The 17,669-nt window shown below is 35.9% G+C and overlaps 1 protein-coding gene across 1 annotated transcript in view; it reads right to left on the minus strand.

Moving 5' to 3' along the window:
- Window positions 1-16,679: 16,679 nt before the first annotated feature.
- The window catches only part of CRPPA (CDP-L-ribitol pyrophosphorylase A), a 359,365-nt gene continuing 358,375 nt past the window's right edge, over window positions 16,680-17,669 (minus strand). The window contains exon 11 of the transcript XR_005217022.1: window positions 16,680-16,780. The gene's annotated coding sequence lies outside the window, so the exon portion shown is untranslated. The remainder of the gene's footprint in view (window positions 16,781-17,669) is intronic.

Below are 17,669 nucleotides of genomic sequence, written 5' to 3' on the forward strand. Positions count from 1 at the left end.
AGAGAAAAGCCATGAGATGTAAGAAGCTGAAGGTCAACAGAGCCCATAAGAGAAGGGAGAGGCCCGGAGAGGCCATGATGTACATTGCTATGCGACAGAGGAGCCCAGGACCAAGAATCACCAGCCAGCCTCAGAATGCCAGTCTCTGGGAAGAAAACATCACCTTGATGATGCCTTGATTTGGACTTCTCCTAGCCTCAAAACTATGAGCCAATAAATTCCTGATGTTTAAGCCAATCCATTGCATGGTATTTGCTTGAGCAGCCACGAAAACCAAAACAGGTCCTGTCAACAAATGGGTTCACAGTCACGGGACCACGGGTTGGGACCTGAACACCTTTGGTGAGGGACTTGATTCAATCCCCAATAGTTATCATCCCAGAAGGATCTACCAAAATCTTTTAGTGATAGATTTCCTCAGGTCTGCAATTCCCTTCCTGACAAGCTTAAGCAACAACAGATTTTATTAAAGAAATATACTATAATTTTTTTGCAAAGAATAAATGTCTTAAGGGGTTCTAGTTTTTTCCATCTTTCTTTCCTCTCAGTTGCAGATTTTCCATTTGGGGATTTGGATTCTACTACTATTGTAGCTACTTCTTTTTCCCTTTCCCCTACCATTCTCTTTTCTTCATTTCTATAGCGATTATTTTTCCAAATCCTGTTTCTAAATGCCAGTATTCATGAGTTCTCTGACAGTTACTTTGATACATAAGTATACTATCCCAAATGTGTATGGCATTTTAGAATATAATGAGATTTCACATTTATTACCCTGTTTTTGATGGGGTAAATTATGTAGGAGGTATCACAATGTTACAATTGAAAAGACAGAGGATCAGAACAACTATTTACACCACACCCATGAAAAGCCATTCTTAAAAGTTGAACAACTGACAGATCTTTCCAGGGATATCATTTGTCTGAATTATATGTTTACCTTGGGGAGTTTTATGATGCTAGATACAGACTGTCATAACAATTCCTGCTTGGAACAGAGGACTTTTCTCTTAGATTTATAGGACACTTGGCTTGTACTCTTTCTTCCCCTAATCTCATCCGTTATTTCCACATTTGGAAAATGGTCTGTAGGGTCAGTGAACAAGGGAGATTTGTGGCAAAAATCCAGTTCTTCTCCTCTGTTCTTCCAACTCCTACCTAATTTTAGCTCTATCTGTAGCCATGAGAATCAGCCTAGCACAACCACAAAAATAAGGTTGAATAAGCACACCAAAAGCCTAAATAAATAAGAGCAAACTTTATAGGCAGGGGTGCAAATAGCTGCAAGCTTAAAGAAAAAAATAATCATGTATACCTGTATTTTATCTTGATTATATTTTTGCCTGTTTTTCTTAGTCATCCTTGTGGGAGAGAAGTATTCTAGGTATATACATTAGAGTATATACCTGCACTCCCAACCAAAGAATAACTTTCTCATTCAACAAATACTTATTTAAAGCATATTCTGAAACAGATACTATTAAAAGTACAGAGGATAACATATGTCCTAGATAAGTATGGTCCTTCGCCTTCATTAAGCATGCATTCTGATGGGAGATGTTTAAAAGTAAAATAAAAACAACAATGTATATATATACACATGTATAACATATAACACAATAGGTGCTACAATGGTTAGAATGAAGGATTTATGACAAAATTTAGAACAAAACATTCATATAGGCATACCCAAGATTAAACATGATTCCTTGTAGATTGGGTTTCATTCAAACTATTTTTCTCTCTCTCTTAAGAAACCCTTTAGGAACAAAAGTTATAAGGGAAACCTTGAGCCTGCTATAACGTTCAGAAAAATGTAAATCATTCTTAAAACTTTAGTACATTAATGAGTTTTTTTTGTATTAATTGCAATCTGATATGTTACAAAATTAATTTGTGATGTCATCTTTCTAAACTGAAAAGATTATTTTAAACATTAGTTCAGTCTAAAATAAATTCTTATTCTTTTATCCAATTTTTGTAACAGTGAGACTCTATCTTCCTTGGCCAACATCTTAAATTAAGGGTTCTTAAGAGTGCAATCCATGAGGAAATCAACAGGTCCATTAATAAGATGGAAACAGGTAGCTAATGCACAAGTGTATAAAAAGTAATGAGGAAATTGTATTATTTTATGAGATGCTAGGTGCTTTATCTTGGTCATGTAACAGACAGCATATTTTCAAATTTCTCCCTAAATTCATAGTTAAGAAACTATAACTAATACACTGATACTGATTCTAATAGTCAAAAATTAATAATTAATAGAGTGGTTACAAGTTACTTTCCATAACTCACCAAAAAAGTTTTACTATAAGAGATAACCAAGAAACTCTTGATAAGATTCTATGTTATTCCAAGGAAAGAATACATATCTTTACTGCTATCCATTGGCTTATGAAATTTTCCCACAGGAAATTGATTGCAGTCATGATAACAAACAATGGGTATAGATGAGCATAGATGCCTAAAGATTTGCCAGCTGATTTGAAAGCTTTTCCATAATTCAATTTCAATAGTAAGGGTCAAGCCTACTGAATTTTAGTCTTGAGTCACAGCAGAGTACTAATTTAGTAAAGGAATACTTTGTGGAAGACATTTCTTGCTTGTCTTTCTTTAATGCTAACACAGTACATGTTCCCTGGATCACTGATTAAATTCTAACTACAGGGGACCTATGAAACTGACAGTCCCCAAAACACAGAATTTGAGTTAATGTTTGCCAAACTCAGATTGACATTAGTCCAAAAGAAATAAACCCTAGTCTCCCCCTCTAGTCTTATCTCCTAAAGGTCTACCAGCTCTGGCATCTCTCATAGCTACAGCTACAGCCAAGCCCATTCTAGAGCAGAAAATGCCAAAAAAAAATTTTTTTTGATGTCCAAAATTCCCAAGAGAATGGTTGTCAACTGGCCAGAAAAATGTGTCTATGAGAGCCAAACCACAAAGAATTATTCTTATCTAGTGTATATTTATTTTACTATTTGGCATATCATAAGTATAGTCAAATATTTCCCTTTCTCTGTGAAATTTTCATACCTGTGTCCAGATCAGAGGCTGGAAATCTCTCCCATACCAATGCTTTTAAAAGAATAGCAAAACAAAATGTTGGGTATATTATCAGGACATTTTTACTTAACACATTTTTGGAAATCTACATTTATGTTACTAAGCTCAAATAATATTTAAAATATACATAATATTCAAAAGTAGATGAATATTTTTAAGTTTATTTCAAAGGAAAATATTCAAATTCTTGAATTAAGTAATCTTTCTGTGAATATTTTCATCTGAGACATTTCATTTAATATATGCCCCAAAAGATTATTTTCTGGTTGTTGGGCACCCTAGATACCTTGACACACCCTCTCCCAGAAAATAGCAACAACTGCCGGATGCAATGTAGATAGCATTACTTAAATTTATGGATCTCCTTTAAAAGGGTTATGATTATTGGAGTTCAAAAACTGAGTGAAAAAACTATGCATTAAGGTTGTTTTCACCTTGAATACATTCACCAAACCCAGGTAACCTTGAGCTTCAGTTTTCAAGGTTTCACAGTTCACAGAGACATGAAACAAACCCTAGAGCTGATCCAATATGGGAAGTCTTATAGACAGCTTTCCTACACAAACTGGAGAAGACACAGTGGCGTATTATTTGTTAGCATAAATGTGAACTTAGTCCCCACAATCCCCAACTTCCCCATCATCAACCCACCACTCCGTTATGCACCACTATCCCCACTCCAGCTGCTCATTATAACAAGAAAAACTTTTATTTTAAAATTTGGTGCTGGTGGAGGACAAATATATATATCTGAGCATTTATAATTACAAATAAGTTTTCACTGAATTTCACAAACCAATGTTATATTTCTTGGAATGTCTGAAGAATTTTAAGCCATAAATTTATTTTGGAGTGGTACTAGATTAGTAATAACTATAGACACCTTGTAGAAACAACTTATCCTTTTTGAAGGGTCCAACTTAAATTGAGGCCTTAAAAAAAGTCATAACCTTTCCAGAAATATGAACTCTTACACAAAAGTCACAAAAAATGTAGGAAATCAAGCACCATGAGGGACAATTAGCAGAAATAACAAACAGAAGAATCAGACCTTGAATGGGTAAACAAAGAATACAAAGCAAATATATTTAATCTGGCTAAAATTTAAAAAAAAAGGATTGACTGTATGAGCAAAGGGCAAAGGACTCTAAGGACAACAAAGCAGATTAGAAATCAACTTCAATTTCTTTAGTAAAAAAATTAAAAACTCAATGCCTGACTTTTGATACTGGTATATTGAGTTATCAGAAATCAGCTTTATCATTCCACCTAAATAAATAGAAAATTAATAAAATATATGAAATTACAGTTTTCAGATGTTATACAATAGGCAATGCAGATCTCCTAAAGAGAACATGAACTAGTGAAGGGAGTCCCATGATTGCCCTTTCTAGACTACAGCATGGAGAGGGAGAAACCCAGGGCCCACTAATATCACTGAATTGAAAACGCACATATTGGAATTAGAGGAGGACAAAGAAACTAGCAATTTGGGGGTAGAATACTGAAAAGGAGTGTTTCAGTTTGCTAAAGCTACCAGAATGCAAAAGACCAGAAATGGATTGGCTTTTACAATGGGGGTTTATTAGTTCACAAATTTACAGTTCTAAGGCCATGAAAATGTCCCAATTAAGACATCAATAGGACGATAGCTTTTCTGAAGAAAGGCCAATGGCATCTGGGTTCCTCTGTCATGTGGGAAGGCACATGGCCGGAGCCTGCTGGGCCTCTCCTAGTGTTAGCTTCTCATTGCCATTGCTTTCTCCAAAATGTCTCTGGGCTTCTTCTTAGCTTCTCTCTCTCAGCTCCTGTGCGTCCTTGCTTGTTTCTCCCAGCGTGTTTCTCTCTATGCTTCTGGGGGTCCTGTCTCAGCTTCTCTGGGGCAAACTCTGGATTTCATCTCTTAACTTTCTCCTGGTTCTGGTTTCAACAGCTGTCTCCAAAATGTCTCTCTGTCTGCATCTCCAAGCATCTGGGTCTGTGTTGGCTCTGAGCACTCTCTCTCTTTCCCTGAGCTCTCTTAAGGACTTCAGTAAATTAATTAAGACCCACCTTGAATGGGTGGGACCACATCTCCATGGAAATAATCTAATCAAAAGGTCCCACCCACAATAAGTCTGCACCCACAAGAGTGGATTAAAAGATGATGGCTTTTCTGGGGCATATAGCAGTTTCAAAGGCTGGGAATAGTATTCCATTTAGTCAGAGCAAAAAAGACCTCATAATACATAGGATATAGGAAAGAGCCCCCCCAAAGGCCATCCCCTAAATAGTGAGGATAAATTAGTCCTGAACTAAAGGCTGCTCTGGACTTGGCCCAAGAAAGCTTAAAAGCAAGACTCTAAAGGATCAAGTGACACAGCAAATTAACCATGTGCCACAATAACGTTTGGATTGGTCAGGGTTCTCCAGAGAAATAGAACCAATAGGAGATGATGATGATGATAGACAGATAGATGATATATAATCACAGATAAATATATGTATCTGTTATGTATATGCATGTGCATATATATGTATGTATGTGTGTGTGATATAAATTTAGAGATTTATTTTAAGGAACTATCTCATACAACTATGGGGGCTAGCAAGTCTGAAATCTCTAGGACATGCTGGCAGATTGGAAACTCAAGCAGGAGTCAAAGTTGCAGAATTGAAGTAGAATTTCTTTTTCTCTTCTGGAAAACCTCTGTTTTTTTTCTTAAGGCCTTCAACTGACTAGATGAGTCCCACCCACATTTTCGAGGGTAATCTCCTTTCCTTAAAGTCAGCTGATGAGAGATGTTAGCCATATCTACAAAACACCATCACAGCAACACCTAGATTAATGTTTGAATAAATAACCGGGTATTATAGCCTATTCATGTTGACACACAGAACTAAACATCACAGTCCAACACTTACAAACTTGGCACCAATATGCATTTCCTTAAACTATACTTAATTGCCAAATAAAGGCAATAACAAAGCCATACTTCTGCCTAACATGATACAACCAACCTACATACAACCAAAAACTCACTAAATCTTTCCCCAGAAAAGGATGCAAAGGCTTTGGGTAATATTCACTCTTTGTCTAGATATCTTATAACTTAAATGAAGTTAATTATTATTAATACATCATGTGTTATATAAGATTATAAGAAAGGGAAGAAAACAAAGCTATTTGCAACATATGTAAGTACATAAGTAAATATATACATGCATACACACACATACTCATAACAAAATAAGGCAGAAATATTCATCACAATTACAGCGCCCATTTCTGCAACTGGTTGCGTGGTCACAACTGGTATTTATAATTTCTGCTTCCACTATCTATCCCATATTTCCCTGGCCCTCAGCAAGCACCTCAGCTGGTTTTGGTTCTTTACCTTGTGGGGTGACCCAGACCCTAATCTCTGAAGAGTCTAGGCCATTACTGTCCTGCATGGATTAGGTTGTTGTAGTTTTCCATTGACTTTATTCACAAGGCACAGTAGTACCACAGATGCCTTAAGGAATCTCCTGTATTCCAGGCATACTCTTCTTTACCTCCATTATTTGTAACAGTCCAATTTCCCCTTGGTATACAGGATCATTCACCCTAGCCAGTATGGCCACTCCACTCTTTGTTAAATGAGATGCTTGAGGACCCCAAAGTGGTCAAGTGGCAGTTTTCAATTCCAGTTCAATGAAGTCATTGTATTTCCTAGCAGAAGCATTCCTCCCTTTCCCAGCAGAGCAGAATGGAAGCAAAAAGTTTGCTACTGAACCGCTAAATATAATAGTGAGTGATGCCACTCCTACTTCCATCTATTGACTCTTAGACCCTGGAATCCTGAATATGGGAGAAACCACCACATAGTGTACACAGCCTCCTGGAGAATACTGCCTCAGTCCTGCAAGCTATTGCCAACTAGCTGGTGCTGTAACTGAGTCTTCAAAAAGCCATTGCTCCATTCTGTCAAGCCAGCTGCTTCAGATGATGAGGAAAATGGCAAGACCAGTGAGCATGGTCCCCATTGTCACACCTCATATACTGTTAAGAGAGTTCTTCAATCAGAAACAATGCTGTGTGGATTAACATGATGGTGGATAAAGCATTCTATAAGTCTATAGATGGTAGTTTTAGCAGAAGCATTGCATGCAGGAAAGGAAAATCTTTATCCACAGTGTCTATTCCAGTAGGAATAAAATGATACCCCTTCTATAATGGAAGTGGACCAATGTAATCAACAACCATGACTAACTGCCACCAGATAGTCATATCAGGGACTGAGTGTTGGTGTCTGCTGCTGGCAGATTGGTCATGCAGAAGTAGTTGTCACAAGGTCAGCCTTAGTGAATGGAAGTACATGTTGCTGAGTCCATGCATAACTTTTTCTCTGCCACCATGGCCACGTTATTCTTGAACCCATTGGACAATGACAGAGTTAGCTTGGGAGAGGTGACCAGTATCCATAGAGCAGGTCATCCTATCCTCTTGATTATAAAATCTTCCTCTGCTGAGGTTACCCTTTGAGAAGCACTCACACAGGACAAAAGTATCCATATTACTTGACCATTCATTCAGAGAGATCTATCCACATAGTCTTCTCCAGATCAGCTTGGCAACAGTTTTCCAAAATCATGTTCCTTCCAAGTCCCTGACCAACCAGCCAAATCATTGGCTATAGTCCATGAATTGATATTTAAATGCAACTCCATCTATTTCCCTTCAGGGAAAATGAACAACCTGGTGCACTTTTCAAAGTTCTACCCCTTCATAACTGTTCTTCAGGGATGTCCCATTAGAGGGCTCTGGAGCTGCAGCTGTCCACTTTTGGGTGATGCCAGCATATTGAACAAAATGATCTGTAAACCAGGTTCCCAGTTTTCTCTTCCTCAGTCAACTGATTGTAGGAAACTCTCATGAGGAATAGGACGAGAGAGAAAAGGCAGTTAACAAGAGTAGGAGCCATGGGTATTTGGGCCACTTCCTTTGTAACTTAGTTGTGTCTCAGGGCCTGCTCAAGCCTTACCTCATATTTAATAGTTCTATTTGATGATGGAATGCTGCTGTGCATTCTCATCTTTATGGCTTGGTGGGTCAGACAACACCCAGTTCAGGTCTCATGATAACTTGGTGACCCATGGTTAAGTATTTAATCTCTACTAAGGTCAGTAGCAACTTGAAAGTTGTTTGTCAAAAGGAGAGTAGTTATCCGCAGAGGATGTCAAGGCTTTGTGCCCAAATCCTAAGGGTTCGTGCTGTGATTCACTATAGGGACCTGCCAAAGGCTCTAAACAGTATATCTAGCTACCACTGATGCTTCAAGCACCATTGAATTTGTTGAGCAAATGGCCCAAGTAGCAGAGCAGCTTGCCTGGCAACCTGGATCTGTTGCAGAGTTTTCTTTTTCTGGGCCCATTCAAAACTGGCAGCTTTTGGGTCACTTGGTAAATGGACCAGAGCATCACACCCAAATGAGGAATATGTGACTTCAAAATCCAAAGAGACCTACTAGGTGTTTAGTCTCTATTTTGATTATAGGAAGGACCAGATGCAACAACTATCCTTCACCTTCAAAGGGATATCTTGACATATCCCACACCACTGGACCCCTAGCAATTTCACTGAGATGAAAGGACCCTGAATTTTTGTTGCATTCATTTCTCACACTTTGACATGTAAATGTCTTACTAATAAGTAATTACTTCTTGCTCACTAGATCAAATCATCATGCTATCAGCAATGTTATGGACTAGTGTGATGTCTTATGAAAGGGAAAGATGACCAAGGTCCCTTTGGAATAAATTATGACAGAGGCCTGGAGAGTTGATGTACCCCTGAAGTAGGACAGCGAAGGTGTATTGTTAACATCAGCAGCTGAAAATAAACTGTGCCTGCTGATCTTTACTAACAGGTATCAAGAAAAGAAAAGAAAAAAAATTGTCATATCAATTGCTACATACCAGGTACTTGGGGATAAGTTAATTTGCTCAGGCAATGAAATTGCTTCTGGAATAGCAGCTACAATCGGAGTCACTATCCAGTTAAGTTTACAATAATCCACAGTCATTATCCGAGATCCATCTATTTTCTGCACAGGCCAAATAGGAAAGTTGAATAGGGATGTGGTGATAATCACCATCCCTGCATCTTTTAAGTCCTAATGGTGGGTGTTAACTTCTGCAAATCCTCCAAGAATGTGTTACTGCTTTTGCTTTACCATTTTGCCAGGTAGAGGTAGTTCTAATGGCTTCCACTGGGCCTTTCCTGCTATAATAGCCCTCTGTCCACAGTTCAAGGGACCAATATGGAGATTTTGCCCATTTATGAGTATATCTATTCAAACTATGCATTCCTAAACTGGGAAAATATCACAGGATGGGTTCCACCGGACCTTTGTAAGATGGACCTGAGCTAAATCCATTAGTCACCTGACCTCCACAAGTCACCATTCTGACTGGTGGACAAAAGTGATGTTTGGGTCTCCTGAAGTTAGTTTCAGTTCAAAGGCAGTGTCCAGTAATCTCTGAAATGTCTGATTATTTCCATTTCCCTAATGCACTGTAACCCCGGTAAAAGGCTATAGGTTTCTTTGCAGAATGTTGGGAGAAAGATTCACAGTATAAATTTTAGTCCAGATTCAGAGGGATCTGGGTCTGTAAACTGGCTCCAGTCTGGGAATTAGTTGAGGAGCTGTGACTCTTCTGGTGATTCAAATTTGACTTCTGTTCACTTGACCTAGAACTCTTCTATTTATAAGTATTAAGTAAGAAGTTCATAAGCCGTCCATCAATTTTTCTGTGAGTCAGACTATTCTGATTACGGCTTTGACTTTACTGTCTATTATGGTAACCACACCCACCTTCTCTATGGCATTAAGAGCTGCCACTTGGCCTCTACTACCCAAAGCATTTAAGGATTCCAGTTCAGTGACAGCAGTTTCCACTGTAATCCCTGAGCTCCAGTGAAAGGTGACCACAGAGCTATTCAAGGGTGCTGGGACTCCCTTCACAAATTTATTTTCTACAATTGTGGTGAAGGGTGTGTCCTATGGATACTCCCAAGGTGGGGGAGCAGGTATTACATGATAAATCTACTATAACCTTTCAGTCTCCCTAGGCCTTTGAATGCCTTTCTCTACAATATACCAAGGCAATTCTGGCATTTCAATTTCATTTAGTGTAGGCCACCTTTTGGTCCATGTTTTATAAAATGAACCAACCAAGCTTTTAAAGCCTTCTCTAACTCCTAGAGCTTCTACACTGAACTCAGAATCTCAGCGTGGTGGGTTTATCAATAAATTTGGCCTGATTCAACTTTATGTTCCTTCCGTCTTTCTCCCACACTCTTCATATCCATTCTCACACATATTCTCCAAGTCTCTGTCTGTATAAATTGGAAAAATCTTGCAGTTCTTCTGGAGTATAAAGCACCTCCTCATGGGTCATACTTTGTAACTTGCCCATCAGGATACAGTGAGACTTGAGCCTGGTTATTGATCTAGAAACAAAGACCAGCAGGGGAACAGATCCTGAGGAGACTCAGCAGTGTCTTGCAAGGAAATTACCACACAGAAGGCCATTAGAGTTGCTTCAGGCAGGAGGGGATTAACTTCCTTAGACAGGGGAAGCTACTTCTACTGGCAAAGAAGATTCAGCAGAATTTGGGGGTTCAACACCTCCAGCCTCGTCAGCATGTGCCTATATGTCCCCATCCAATTTTCAGGATTCCATTATTTCTCAATCAATGCTGTCAGTGTAACAGCCGACACCTTGCAAGTTTGGGAATTCAATTTGCATCATAATTAAGGCACATAAGATGAGAATCTGGGTTTGATTTCTAGAAATCTCAGCTCTGCAAGTAAAAGGTGATAAGAGTTTCTTTCAGAGCAGACATAGAAACTTTCAGGTCATTTGAGCCGCACTTGAGCTGGAGATATGAAAACCTGAGCTCCTCCTTTTTCTTTCTCTCCTTTCTCCAGAGCAGTTAGGAGTAACCAGCCAATCTCATTATACCCACTAGTTTGACAAAATATTCTAAGGTATCAAAGATAGGTCACCCAGAACCTTGCTCTTTTAAACCGTTTGGTTAGAAGTATCCAGTAGTGATTTTTGTGTATTCCATATCACAAAATGTTTACCATGTCACAAAATGGACTATCAGTACCCTCTTTACAACTGGAAATAGAGTCATTAATGCCTTTAAACCTTATCGTATCAGAAGAACAAAGTCCACAACTGCAGAACCAATTCAGAAAACTCATCTTTAAGATTCTGTCCTCCAAAATCACTCTCAGTACTAAAATCATTATTGGTCAGTATTATCCAGAGAAACATAAACAACTGGACACATACATACACATGTGTATATTTTTATGTGTATATCTGAAAACAGTAGGACATGCCAGAAGGCTGGGAACTCAGGCAGGAGTTAAAGCTGCAGTGTTAAGGCAGAATTTTTTGAATTTTTTCTCTTAAAGTCTTCACCTATTTGAATGAGGGCTATCCACACTGAAGGGTAATTTCCTTTACTTAAAGTCAAATGATTATAGATATGAGTTTCATTAACAGACTACCTTCACAGCAACACCTAGATTAGTGTTTAATTAAATAAATGGTAACAATATCCTAGGTGAGTCGATATATAAAACTATTACATAGTCCTTCATTAAAGGAGCACAACAAAACTCAGTACCCAAAAATGTAAGTTCATAATGTCTGACATCCAATCAAAACATTACCAGGTATGAAAATAAGGGCAATGTGACCCATACTCAAAAGAAAAGTCAATCAATAGACGCAGACCATGGAATGACAGAAATGATGGAATTAACAGACAAGGATGTTAAAACTATTATAAATATGTTTCTTCATAATATCAAGGTAGAGAAAAAATAAATTTGATGAAAAGAGAAAGGAAAAAAGAAATGGGATGTATAAAAAGATCCCAAATGGAACTTACAGAGATAAAAACTATAGTATCTGAAATTAAAACAAAAAACAAAACAAACAAACAAACAAAAACACCAGAAAGGGATTTAACAGAGTTTTAGACATTACAGAAAAACAAGTAGTGACCTTGATGACATAGCCACAGAAACTATGCAAAATAAAACACACAGGGAAAAGGACTGAAAAATAAGTGTGTCATTAAGACTCAAGAAATATAAGAGGATAGAAATCATAACAAATATGTTCTCTGATCACAAAATAATTAAATTTAAAATATTTGGAAATTAAGCACTACCTTTCTAGACAATCCATGGTACAAAGAAGAAATCAAAAGAGAAATCAGAAAATAGTTTGAGCACAATGAAAAGAAAAATACAGCATATAAAAAATGTGTGAGATACAGCTAATACAGGGCTTAGACAAAAAATTGATAGCATTAAATGTTTATATTAGAAAATAAGAAAGCTCTCAAATTAATGATTGACACCAGATGCTAGCAAACTTTCTCTGTAAAGGGCTAGGTAGTAAATACTTGAGCCTTTGCAGGATATATGCTTTCTATCATAACTACCTAATCCAGATATTGTAATGCAAAAGAAGTCATAGACACATACATAAATCAGTGAGGTCATAGACAATACATGAATAAGTGGGGTTGTGTTCCAATAAAACTTTACTTACAAAACCAAGCAGATTTGGGATTGCCAACCCCTGATCTACACATTTACATTAAGAAGCCAGATAAAAGAGAGCAAATTAACATCAAAGTAACCAGAAGGAACAGAATAACAATAATAGAAATCAATTAAATATAAAACAGAAAAACAATAGAAAACTGAGAGCTGTAGCTTTGAAGACATAAATAAAATTGAGAGACTGCCAGGCAGATTCATTAGAGGGTAAAAAAGATAGAGTAGACACAAAATATCAATATCATGAATAATGAGACATCACTACAAATGTTACATACATTAAAAGAAAATATTATTAACAAATATATACTACTAAAAGAAAATATTATTAGCAAATATATACTATTTATATATATACATTAAAATAAAATATTATTAACAAATATATACTATTTAATTTGACCATTTAGACATGAGACAAATTCAGTATAAGACACAACGTATCCAAAGCTCAGTCAAGAAGAATGGATGATCTAAATCATCCCATGCATATTAAGAAATTGAGTGTGTAAACAAAATCCTTCTCACAGGAGAAACTTGAGGCCAAGATAACTTCATGAACAAATTCTACCAAACACTTAAGGAAACAATAACACCAATTTTATACAAATTTTTGCAGAAAATGAAAGAGGAGAGAACATACCCCAAATGACTTAATGAAGTCAACACTATTCTGATATCCAAATCAGATAAAGACATGCAAGAAAATTACAGAAGAATATCCATCATGAGTATAGAAGAAAAATCCTTAAATAAATTTTAGCAAATAAAATCCAACAGCAGAATACACCATGACAAATGGTATTTATCACAAGAATCAAAGTTGACTTAACATTGGATTATCAAATAATCACCATAAAAATATTACATAAAAAGAAACACAGGATCCTCTTAATTGATGATGTAAAGTATTTAACAAGTGCAATACCTATTTATGGTAGAAACTCTCTGCTAACCAGGAATAGAAGTGAACTTCCTAACCCTGATAGAAAGCATCTATGCAAAACTTACAACTAACATCATATTTAATAATGAATGACTGAGTGCCTTCCCACTAAGGCTGGGAAAAAGACAAGATGTACTCTCATACAACTTTTATTTAACATCTTACTGGAGGTTCTAGCCAGTGGAATAAGTCAAAAATTAATAAGTAGATGGTAGATGATAGATAGATAGATGAAGTGAAAGAGAGAAAGAAGGAAGAAAGGAAAAAAAGAATGGAAGGAAGGAAGGAAATAAAGAAAGTGAGTGAGGCAGGTAAGTATGTAGACAGGTATGTAGGTAAGTCAATAGGTAAGAAGGAAGGAAGGAAAGAAGATGTACATTTAAAATGAAGAAGGAAAACTGTCTTTATTTACAGATCATATTGTCATTAAGGAATTTTGTAAATTCCTAAGGAATTTACAAAAAAAAAAAAAAAAACTTACCAGAAATAATAATTACAATAGAAAGATTATAGGATGTATTAATATATAAAAATCTATTTGAGTTCTATGTATTACCTTCAAGCAACTGGAAATTGAAATTTCAAAATAACACCATTTACAATGTGATCAAATAAAATGAAACACTTAGGGATGCAGTTAACAAAATATGTGCAAGACTTATACATTGAAAACTATAAGATATTGTATGAAAAAATAGTCCTAAATGCATTGAAAGTCCTTATATATCAGATGACTCAAAATTGTTAAGACGTAACTTCTGCCATATTTGATACATAAATTCCACTTAACTCAAATTAATTCTAGTAGTCTTTTAAATAAAAATTAATCAGTTGACTCTAAAATTTAGTGGAAATGCAAAAGACTTATAATAATCAATTTTGAAAATGAAGAGCAAAGTTGGAGGATTTACACAACCTGCTTTCAGAACTTACTCCAAAGCTACAATGATCAAGGCAATGTAGTATTGGTATAAGATCAGTGGAAGAGAAGAGTCCAGAAATGGACCCATATATATAGGTGTTAATTGATTTTTGACAAGGTGCCAAATTAACTTAATAGAGAAAGTATAATCTTTTTACAAAATGTGCTGGGACAACTGGGAGACTATGCCTTAACGTGACCTCATGCCATACACAAAATTTCATTTGAAATGCATGATAGAAATAAAAGTTAAAATTTTAAAAGTGTGGGTAATGGATGTTGGTGACAGCATAATATCATGAATTTAATTAATATGCCTTTATTATACACCTGTAAGTGGTTAGAATGGGAAATTTTGAGTTGCTTATATGTTATTATAAAAAGTTTAAGGAAGACATAAAACTTGAAATATAAGAATTGCTTTGAAATATTTAAAAATTGAACTACTGATACATTAAACAATGTGGTTGAATCTTAAAAGCATTATGAAAAGTGAAAGAAGCAGACACAAAAGACTACATACTTTAATAAAACTATCGTGGCAGAAAACAGGTCAATGGTTGCCCAGGGCTGGAACGGGGAAGGGGTTGACAACAAAGCAACATGAGGCAAGGGATTTTTGGAGTGATGGAAATTATCTATATCTTGATGTGGTGAAATTTATATGACTATATAACTGTTTCGAACCTCACCATTTTGTGCTCTTAAAATTGATGAATTCTACTGTTAACACAATTACTTCAATAAAGTCAATTTTTAAAAAGTGGTAGAAAAAATAATCAGATAAATGCAAATCAAACCTTCCATATGACCCCCATCTTGAACCCATTCAAATGAGGAAAATTAAGAAATCATTTAATACAAAGCATTATAGAAGATATGGATCACTATAACCTTTTGTGCATCACTGTCAGAAGTATCTATTTGTTCTACCACAGTTTAATACATTTTTGCATTCTTATTTAAAGATGAATAATCACATATTCTATGGCCTAGCAATTTCAACATGAGCATATTCAAAGTAACTCTTACATGTTTGAACCATGAGACATGTACAAGTAGATTAATTTTAGCACTTTTTGTAATAGAAAAATAATGAAACTACTAAATATATATCATCAGGATGACAAATTATAGTATATTCACACAATGGAGAATTATATTGTAGTAAAAATAAGTTAACCAAAGCCACATGTGCCAAGATAGAATGAAGCTTAGGAAAATAATGTTAAGAAAAAGAGCAAGTCTCAAAAGATCACAACAGCAAAATATACTGTTCATAAATTTCAAAAACAGATAAAACTTATATTAACCTTCTAATTCTTGAGCTTCATTGTGGGGATTCATTATAGTGTAAATAAATAAACACATGAATACCTACGATGACAGAGAATCATAAACCAAGAATTATGATTAATCCAATTCTGTGATCCTGGAACTGTTTAAAATATACAAAATATATAAATGGAAAGAAAAATAAACAAGAAGCTGAAAGAGAGTAATAATATGGCATAAAATATCTTGTCTCTCAATAGAAAAAAAGAGGACTGTTAATAGAATCTTCGTGGAGAATGAAAAATTATACAGAAAAATAATGGAATAATTAAAATGAAGCATTGTATCAAGCTATTACTGAATTAAAGAACAATTGTATCAAGCTATTACAGAATTAAAGAACAGTTAACCCTTTTGATTCTGTTTGAGAGACTTTTTCTTTCAAGTGCTACAGAGGCATGATATTTGACCCTTTCAGAATTAAATGAAAAAAATACAGTCCCAGCATAATGTTTGGCTTTGCATAATTATTATTTAAATAATCAAGAATACAATTATTTAAACTTTTAGAATTATACTATCAGTCAAGCCCAAGAGACAAAATTATGGTTCTATAGCAGGAAGTAAATGTTATAAACCTTGAAAACATGCAAGTAACAGTCCAAATGGGCAAAGGTACTAGATGGGAGGAAGGAAAAGGGGAAGAGAGAAAGTTATCAGCATCAATATCTCATTTTTTACAATTGGGAGTGATCCAAAAAAATGACTATATTTGATGAAATTATAAAGAATGGTTAAGTACATTATTTAACTATTAATATAACAACTTAGAAAAGAAAAATAATACCGTATTGTCCAAGTCAGGGTGCAGGTGGGGAGAGAAATGTTCACAGTTGTGTGAATGAGCTGCAGCACCATCCATCAGATTGCAAACTCCATAGTTAACATCTGAGTTGCTAAAACAAAAACTTTGTTACAATCATATTATTTTCAGTTGTGAAAAAACAAGTAGCAGAACAAAATATTAAAAATAAAAAGTGGTGGCTCTTTAGATCAGGACTGTGGGTGGAAAAATGGAAGATGTGTGGGCCAGAGTTCTGCTGTTTTAATTTTAAGCCCTCCTGGACAAGGTGCTCTTTTCCTTATGTGAATGAATGACTTTCATCGAAATAAATGAGTGGATAAATAATAAAATAAAGCATAAAATATGACTCTGGGACAGAGCTTTTATCTTTTCAACAAATAGTGGCTGCCATAGCCTTATCTTATATCTTCCCCTCAATACTATCCTTACTACTATATCTAGAAATGCTACTCAGTATCAAGAAGCATAATGATATCCATCTTCATTTTTTTGATGAAGAGAACCTAAATAACATCCAGAGATGAACTGCAGGAAGTTTTTTCAATAGCTTGTAAAATATTTCATAATCATCTTTGTAAGTGAGCTGAGTTGTATCTATAATGGAGGAGGAACAGAAGGACACGACTGAGAGTCCCTGAAATCTTTCAAGCTAATTTATAGCCAGAGCACAATTGGAATTTAGAGGTCTCTCAGGGCTGCACTGTCCTCGAAATAACACTTCCCCATAAGCTGAACACACCCAAGGAGACTCCCTGATGCCCTGGGCCTGAGGCTCACCCGGTGCACCTTGGACCTTGGAACGACACAGGGCAGGCTGGCCGAGAACCCGACTCACCTCCTGGATCAGGCCCATTCACCTCACACAAAGTTCACTTGCTTTGTGTTATTATTTTTCAGACTTTAAAACTGAAGAACATCTTGGAGGGCAAAAGCTTTCTTTTCCTCCCTTCACATAGAAATAGAAATGACAAG

The sequence above is a fragment of the Choloepus didactylus genome, chromosome 5 (assembly GCF_015220235.1).
Source record: "Choloepus didactylus isolate mChoDid1 chromosome 5, mChoDid1.pri, whole genome shotgun sequence".
Classification (NCBI taxonomy): Eukaryota; Metazoa; Chordata; class Mammalia; order Pilosa; family Megalonychidae; genus Choloepus; species Choloepus didactylus.